General features: G+C 38.9%; 1 pseudogene; it reads left to right on the forward strand.

The window, feature by feature from the left end:
- LOC143885642 (U5 spliceosomal RNA) lies at positions 1–118 on the forward strand (annotated as a pseudogene).
- The last annotated feature ends 7696 nt before the right edge of the window (positions 119–7814 follow it).

A 7814-nucleotide genomic window follows, 5' to 3' on the forward strand; every position in this document is an offset into this window, starting at 1 on the left:
AGCCTCGTGGTGAGCACAGAGCGAACTATTCTTTCGCCTTTTACTAAAGAATACCGTGTGCTCGCCACTTTAAGAGGCATACGCCTATTTTTGGAGGGCTTTTTTCACCCTATGGGGTGAGAAAGGGCCCTAACAAATTTAAAACATAGCTTTTCCTTCTGCCACACTGAGCTTTTTCATAATGTATTTTCACAAGATGAGATCGTTGAAGCCAATGCTCTCGTTTCAACCTTTCTTGGAACTAGAAAGGGCCATAACAAATTTAAAACAAAGCTTTTCCTTCTGCCACACAAAGCTTTTTCATAATGTATTTTCATAAGATGAGATCGTTGAAGCCAATGCTCTCGTTTCAACCTTTCTTGGAACTAGAGGTGGTGTATGCGGACTGAATAATGTGTGAGCCGAGTCGATGATCCAAAGCCCAGGAGATCTAAATGGATTTTCAGGTCGTACTGGTGCAACATGGCTCAAGGGTCAAGACCATTTGACAAGTCCTTGTCGCACCCATAGCGAAGCCCACTGAAATGTATGGTTTGTGATAAATGGATATGGGCCCAAATATTGGAATATTCGAGCCAATTTACTTCAGGATAACACTTTCAAAACGGGATTTTTGGTCAAAACCTAGTGATAACATTAATATAGATTGAGAAACCAAGGAGTATTTAATCTCTAGCAGAAGAGTGGCTGATTCCAACTTTGGGTGGTTGAGAGTTTGGGGCTGTTCTAGGATAGCAATCCGGGGTTTATTTTATCCTTGGACAGGCTTCCCATCCCCCGTTCACATCAAGAATATCACCAAATGAGTAAAGCGTATGGCGAGCCAATTCCAGCAGTTAATTCAAGATATAACATTATCCAAGCAGAGTAGCTAATCCAAGGAATATCTTATCCAAATTTAACTATCTTGCTGGAGAACAACCCATTTAAGTGGCAATGTTAGGGTCCCTTTGGATATACTGTTGGGTATATATAATATAACTCATGTATGTTCTAATATAAGCCCAATAGGTAATGGACCAGGTGTAGTGGGCCCATTTGGGCTGGAGCCCATTAACCTCTCTTAACCCTAGTGTATCTCTATATATAGGGGCTGGAGGCAACAAACTTGGTATTCCAAACTAGATACCTTGGGTGTAATGCTTTAAGCATCCTTGCTTAAACCCTAATTGCTCTAACAATCTTAAAGCCACTTGTTCCTATTTTCTGATAGTGACAGAGTATTGGTCGGTGCAATTTTTGGGCGTGATTGCCGATTCCAATTTTTGGAAAACGTCCATTGCCGAATCAAATTTTTGTGGCTAAATCCCATCGTAGAAACCCCCTTGGAGGAAAGCCCATTGATAGATTACTTTGGTGGTAGTTTGGAGCGTAACCCTCATTTGGGGCTGATTACTTTGGTAATCGTTTCGGGTCCATTGGCTAATCTTGCCGTCGGTTTGAATCGGCTCTTGGACTCGGCTTTGATTTGGTTCTTGGAGCTCAACTTGGAAATAGTTCTCTGCTTTCTTGGATTTGGTTCTGCATTTCCCATCCAGGTGCACTCTTTCCAATTTTTTTTTTCCTCTAAAAATACAATGGAAAAGAATTCTATGCCTTTTGAGATGGTCAAACTTCAATCCTTTAGTGGGTCTGAGTTTAACTCTTGGAAGCGAAAGACTCAATTCGGTCTAAAATATATGAACTGTTTTTACACCGTTTTGAGTACCTTTGCTGAGACGGATGAAGAAGTTGATGAATCTCAATGGCTTAGAGATGAGGATTTCTGCAAAGACTACTTGTTGAATTGTCTTTCAGATCGTCTTGCAGAAACCTATAGTAAATTTAACACTGCTAAAGCAATATGGGACAACTTAGATGCTCAATTCAAGAAGGAGGAGGAATTGTCCAAGACCCATCTTGTGAACAAATTCATGGATTTCAAGTTTCAAGAGGACAAAGAAATCACTCCTCAAGTGAATGATCTAGAGAATTTGAGATCTAAGTTGCATAATGAAAAAATAGCTGTCTGTGATTCGTTTCTTGTGGGTGCAATTATATATAAGTTACCATCTGCATGGCATTCTTTTAAAACCGAAATGTATCGGAAAAAGGTGCAAGTGGGACTGGATGATCTCAAACGATTCATTCGAATCAAAGATGAGAATCGAGCTAGGAATAACTTGGAGATGGTTAGACAGCAACAATTAGACCTGGCAAACGGGTGGGTCGGGTCGGGTCAACCCGCGGGTGATGCGGGTGTGGGTCCACGGGTCGGGTGAGAAAATGACCCGCATTTTGGCGGGTCAAAATTTACGTGACCCGCGCGGCCCGGGGGTGGGCCGGGTCAACCCGCGGGTCACCCGCAAATATGGGATTGTAATAATTATTTTGATTTGACAGCCTCTATTTTTCCCGTAATTGTCATAACCTCCGATATGTGATTTGGTATTTTTTTCGTAATTTTAAAATTTTATAACCCTTTCTAGGTAATTTTTCATTCAAAACTTTATAATTTAGCTAATTTACTTTTTGTGGTGTAATGATTACTTTTTTACATTTTCTAGGAACATTTTAGCAACATTTGGATGCGCGCATTTTGCATACACAAAGGCCACTTGCCGAGAAATTGCCAAAGGAGAAGCTTGATAGCAAATTCTAATAAAATAAAAACCATATTTAAATGTTATCAACACTACTGGGCACTCTCACTTTATATATGGCCCACACCATAGGATGATCCAAACCGTCCATTAGTTGGGCCATAGCCTAAATAGGTTATGCTCCAAAAATTATTTCCATAGGATGATCCTATCCCTCCAATCTGAATGTTAGAGGGTTGATCCTAACCCTCTATAGATCGGAGGGTTAGAATCAACCGATGGAAATAATTTTGGGGCATAACCTATTTAGGGTATGGCCCATCTAATGGACGGTTTGGAACTTTGGATAATCCTACGGTGCAGGACATACCGTACTTTTTATAAAGTGAGGAGTTACTCATAAAAAACAAACAGCAGTGATGATAACATTCTCAAAAAGATTAAAAAATACTGTAAAAATGCGGGTGCCCGCGGGTTGACCCGACCCGACCCGTGTTTTTGCGGGTTGGGTCACCCGCGGGTTGGTTTTTGACGGGTCACGGAAACTTAGACCCGTGCCCGCAAATTTGCGGGTGGGCCGGGTCGACCCGCGGGCACGGGTCACTTTTGCCAGGTCTAGCAACAATCAGCTGCTAACGCGGTAATATATCCCAAGAAATTTCCTCAGAAATCCAAGTCACCTAAAAGTGAACATCCCAAGTTGGAGGCCAAAAAGACTATCTTTCAGAAAAAGAAGGGCAAGTGCCACAACTGTGGGAAATGGGGTCACTTTGCTGCAGAGTGTAAACAACCTAAGAAGCCCAAATCTGATACACCACAAAAGGAAGCTCATATGATGGTGGGCAGTGCTGCGCCTAAGAATTTTATTGCCATGTTAGGCAATGGTAAGGCCAGTACTTCTTCAGCCTGGTGGTTAGATACAGGAGCCACCTGCCATGTTTGCAACTCGAAGAAACTACTTACGGATGCTGTTGGCGTGAGAGAGACCGTTACAGTGGCTAGTGGAGCTGAGGCAGAGGTGACTCACACTGGAACTGCGAACCTGGTCCTTTCTTCAGGTAAAATACTAACTTTAAAAAATGTTAAAGTAGTTCCTGCTATTCAAAAGAATTTAATTTCTATTAGTCTTTTAGACAATGCTGGCATGTGTTCATCTTTTTTGGGTGGTAGAGTAACTTTAACTGTTAACTCTTATTATTTTGGCTGTGCTTTCTTAATCGATGGTATGTATAGACTGAGTTTAGCAAATGAAACCGTTAGTCAGGTTACTTCCACTTTGATTGATCCTAAGTTGTTACACACTAGATTGGGACATGTGAACTATAGAAAAATGGTAAAACTTGCTAACACTTATAATATACATTTAGATACATCGATTAGATTTGACAAGTGTGAAGTGTGTGCACAAACCAAGATCACTAGAAAACCCTTTCGTTCAGTTTCTAAGAGCACACACCTTCTTGAGTTAATACATTTTGACCTCTATGACTTTAAAAGTTTCACTACTCGAGGTGGTCGGAAGTATTTAATCACTTTTATAGACGATTTTTCTAGATTTTGTCATATTTATCTCCTCAAATCGAAAGATGAAGCTTTTGATAAATTTAAAATTTTCAAGAATCGTGTTGAAAATCAATTGAACTTGAAAATTAAGCGATTTAGGAGTGATAGAGGAGGAGAATACACTTTGACAGAGTTCAAAGAATTCTGTGCCTCTCAGGGCATAATACTTAAAACTACTGCTCCTTACTCACCTCAATCTAATGGCATAGCTGAACGTAAGAACCGGACGTTAACTGAAATATTAAACTCTATGTTATTGACAGCTGGCATGCATACTAGCTATTGGGGAGAAGCAGTTTTAACTGCAAATCACATCCTGAATAGAGTACACCACTCTAAGTTGACCACTACTCCTTATGAGTTATGGCATAAACATCCTTGTAGATATGACACTCTTAAGACTTGGGGCTGTATTGCTTATGTGAGGATACAAGACCCTAGGAGACCTAAGGTAGGACCTCGCACAAACACTTGTGTCTATCTAGGTGGTGCAGAAGATAGTGCTGCTGATCGGTTTTTGGATCTATCTACCAATTTGGTTATAGAATCTAGAGATGCAATATTCTTTGAGAATAAATTTCTCAGAGATCATGGTTTGAACCTACCTGGCGATACTGAGATGGTTACAGAATCGCATGTAGAGTTTGAACAGAATACTTCTGACACCTGTCCTACACTAGCTTTAAGAGTTTCTACAAGAGATAGAGTACCCAAAAACTTTGGTGAGGACTTTGTGACCTACAATGTAGAGAATGATCCATCAACCTATAAGGAAGCGATGAGATCTAGGGACTCTTTGTTGTGGGCAGAAGCCATTGATGATGAAATGAGCTCTCTGCTACAAAATCAAACTTGGCAGCTAGTCGATTTGCCAAAAGGGGCTAAGACTGTGGGCTGTAAGTGAATTTTGAAGAAGAAACTTAATCCTGACGGATCCATAGCTCGGTATAAAGCACGTTTAGTAGCTAAGGGCTATACTCAAGTCAGTGGGATAGACTACTTTGATGTTTACTCACCGGTCTGTCATTTGGCAACGATAAGAATTCTTCTTGCTTTGGCTTCTATTGAGAAGTATGTTGTGCATCAAATGGATGTAAAAACGGCTTTCCTTAATGGAGACCTCACAGAGGAAATCTACATGAACCAACTTGAAGGGTTTGTCATGGAATGTTTCGAGAACAGAGTTTGTAAGTTACACAAATCTTTGTATGGTCTTAAACAAGCACCTAAATTGTGGCATAAAAAATTTGACAAGGTAGTAAAGAGCTTTGGTTTTCAGACCAGTTACTCAGATAAATGCCTTTACTATCGTTCTGTGTCGAATAAGGTTGCGATTATTTGTTTGTATGTAGACGATATGTTGATTCTTGGTTCCGATCTCTCTGCAGTGAGTGACGTGAAAACCACTTTGGCTCAAGAATTCGACATGAAAGATCTTGGTGTGGTTGACACCATTCTTGGTATGAAAGTAAGTTTTGAAAGGCAAGGGATTACTCTTAGCCAAGCCCATTATATTGAAAAACTACTTTCTACATGGGGATACAGTGAGTGTAAACCGATTGAGACACCATTTGATTATACCAAGAAGCTGATCTCTAATGAAGGAGATAGTGTGAATCAGTTAGATTATTCTAAACTGATTGGTAGTCTCATGTATGTTATGAGTTGTACTAGACCAGACATAGCCTTTACAGTTGGCATGCTGAGTCGTTTCACTAGTAATCCTGGCCATGAGCACTGGGATGCCCTTATGAGGCTGATGAGATACCTTAAGGGTACTCAAGGATATGCTCTATGTTATACTGGCCATCCTCCTATCCTGGAAGGGTATTCTGATGCATCATGAGGCTCAGAATTAGGAGACAGTAAATCTACCAGTGGTTATGTTTTTACACTGGGTGGAGCCGCTGTTGCATGGAAGTCAAAGAGACAGACTTGTATTGCTCTGTCATCTATGGAATCAGAACTTTATGCTTTAGCCTCTACAGGAGATGAAGCAGAGTGGATAAGAGATTTGATCATTGACATTCCATTGACCCATTTAAAGATTAACTCTTTAAGTTTGTTCTGTGATAATCAAGCTACAATTAGGATTGTGAAAAACTCACTCTTTAATGGTAAGATGAGACATGTCAGGCTGAAACATGCCACGCTGAATTATCTTCTAGAACAAGGTATTATCACTTTGGTTGATGTGAGATCGAAGGATAATATGGCTGATGCTCTTACGAAGGGACTGAACAAAGATCGAATATTCAAAACTGCGGGGGAGATGGGGTTAAAGACTGTGTAGAAGTGTCTTAACCTACATTCCTATTATTTTAAATTTTTTCGAATCTCTCTATCTTGGCCAAGATAAGCACTTGATATGTTTCAATGATGTTTACAGTTATCTTTATGTCATTCTACATTTGATGACATGTCCTTCTTGGGAAAGGTTGTTTCATTCCAAACTTGATGATACAACTTAACTCAATTTGGATATGATGCCTGTAACATTCCAAATGGAAATATGGAATGGTTCTTTGTAAAAGAAACTATTTAGGTCTTGTTCTTGATTGAAACTTGACATTGATGCTTATTGATATTAATATTTGTTTTTCAGCCATTATGAAATTGTACTAAGTTCTTCTGGTAGAACTAGATACTTTTAGCAAAATACACAAATGATTGGATTCATTTTTTAATGAAATTCATATTTGATAATTTACAGGAATTGGCGAAAATGGAGGAGATTGCCTCAATTTGGATCTTGATGAGGATGACTTACTTGATGAGTGAATCCTTATAGCGCAGTGGGAACTATTATTTTCTTTTCCGTTGATTAAATAGTTCACTTACATATGAAACTGCTTATGTTTGAGTTTGGATTATTTCTAAAACTTTTGGTTATTCTTTAAAGTATTTTGTTTTCAATTGGATTACAAATCTTTATTGATATGGTGATATGGGTGCTTCAATAATTTTGTTTGGACATCACATTATCTATCTATTGGATTGTGCTATATGTAGAACATAGGAGGAGATTGTTGGGTATATATAATATAACCCATGTATGTTCTAATATAAGCCCAATAGGTAATGGACCAGGTGTAGTGGGCCCATTTGGGCTGGAGCCCATTAACCTCTCTTAACCCTAGTGTATCTCTATATATAGGGGCTGGAGGCAACAAACTTGGTATTCCAAACTAGATACCTTGGGTGTAATGCTTTAAGCATCCTTGCTTAAACCCTAATTGCTCTAACATATACCACTGTAGATTATTTGCATATATGAAATTATATTGCAAATGGTTTTGAAGTTAAATACAATTATTTGCAAACTTTGGTTATAGGAGTTTTAGAAATGGGGATGGTTTTGGCTACCAACGAGGCCTTAACACCGTCTCCGTTTGAAAATAAGATTAAATTAAAATAATTTATTTGCAAATGCATTTGAAAATAAGGTTAAATAAAATATTTTGATTTGCAAATGCATTTGAAAACATTATCAAATTAAAATATTCTGAATTGCAAATTCAATCGAAAAAAAGATTAAATTAATTAACCTTACTTGCAAATACAGATCAAATATTGGGTCAATGAAAGAGGATGTTAAGTTCTACGTTGTATGCAGGTGTGACGGTGGGTAATGTTGGGATTTATGGCATTTTGTGTGTCCTTGCAAGA

This window comes from Tasmannia lanceolata, unplaced genomic scaffold (assembly GCF_043159265.1).
Source record: "Tasmannia lanceolata isolate RefF3 unplaced genomic scaffold, GAP_Taslan_0.1 ptg000008l, whole genome shotgun sequence".
NCBI lineage: Eukaryota > Viridiplantae > Streptophyta > Magnoliopsida > Canellales > Winteraceae > Tasmannia > Tasmannia lanceolata.